Source organism: Penaeus monodon, chromosome 27 (assembly GCF_015228065.2).
Source record: "Penaeus monodon isolate SGIC_2016 chromosome 27, NSTDA_Pmon_1, whole genome shotgun sequence".
Taxonomy (NCBI): domain Eukaryota; kingdom Metazoa; phylum Arthropoda; class Malacostraca; order Decapoda; family Penaeidae; genus Penaeus; species Penaeus monodon.
The window spans coordinates 18735407-18736414 of NC_051412.1; the positions used below are offsets into that span (position 1 = coordinate 18735407).

General features: G+C 42.9%; 1 pseudogene; it reads left to right on the forward strand.

Annotated features, from left to right (window-relative positions):
• Positions 1–927, forward strand: part of LOC119590442 — a 1210-nt pseudogene extending 283 nt beyond the window's left edge.
• The last annotated feature ends 81 nt before the right edge of the window (positions 928–1008 follow it).

Genomic DNA, 1008 nt, shown 5'->3' on the forward strand with positions numbered 1-1008 from the left:
TTTCCTTCTTATCAAATATAAATTGATTAGTGACAATAGGTATGCATCACTGAAATAATTGCTCTATAAAAGTTTCATTAATGATTTATGAAATCATGGATGAGTCAGAGAACGATAATCATCACTTACTCAAATTTCGAAAAAGAAAAGCAATATTTTATTGGAAAATAATATCTCATTTTTATTAACAGTTCAAATGATAATACATTGACTATCTTCCAGGCAATCACGCTGGTGTGTTTGGCAGCGGCCGTGGTAACGCACGCCGATCCCGAACCACACAAGTATCACCACTACCCTTACTACTACTACTATTCTCACCGACACAATGTCAAGTCACTGGAAGGCGATGGAGTTGCCAGGCATCCAGGTGGCGGCACCTCCTTCGTGGCTCCTCAAGTTCACGGCCTCACTAAACGCTCAGCTGACCCTATGCCGGAATCTAACCCTGAACCAGCAGCTGACCCTGATTCCGCCAATACTTATAGTTACCAAGTAGTTCACCATGGCCATCCCCACTATGGATACTACGATGGCTATCGCTACCCTTTCAACAGCTATCGCTACAACCACTACTATGGTTATCCTCACAGATACCACAGCCACCACAAGAGATCAGTCGAATCTGAACCCGAACCTGAACCTCATTACACCTATCACGGACGTCCTCACTACTATAACCGATATTATCACGGTTACCCCAACTACTATCCTTACTACGCCGGTTACCGTTACCACTACAGAGGATAAGGACGAGCTCAGATATGGACTGCGACAGCTTTGTGGCGATGGTCCTTTACCAGATGTCTGATAGTCCGGTTTGCTCACGCCGGTTTTTCACGCACAGGTAGTCATACAACTGAAGAAGTGTCTCTGAATGTCGGAATAGCTGTGCATTGTGTAAAGAATAAAATTCATGATAATTAAATGGAGAATATGTTTACAATCCTCTAACTTCTCTTATCGAAGATAACGCACACTTAGGATTGCTCTCGTTCAGAGAAAATT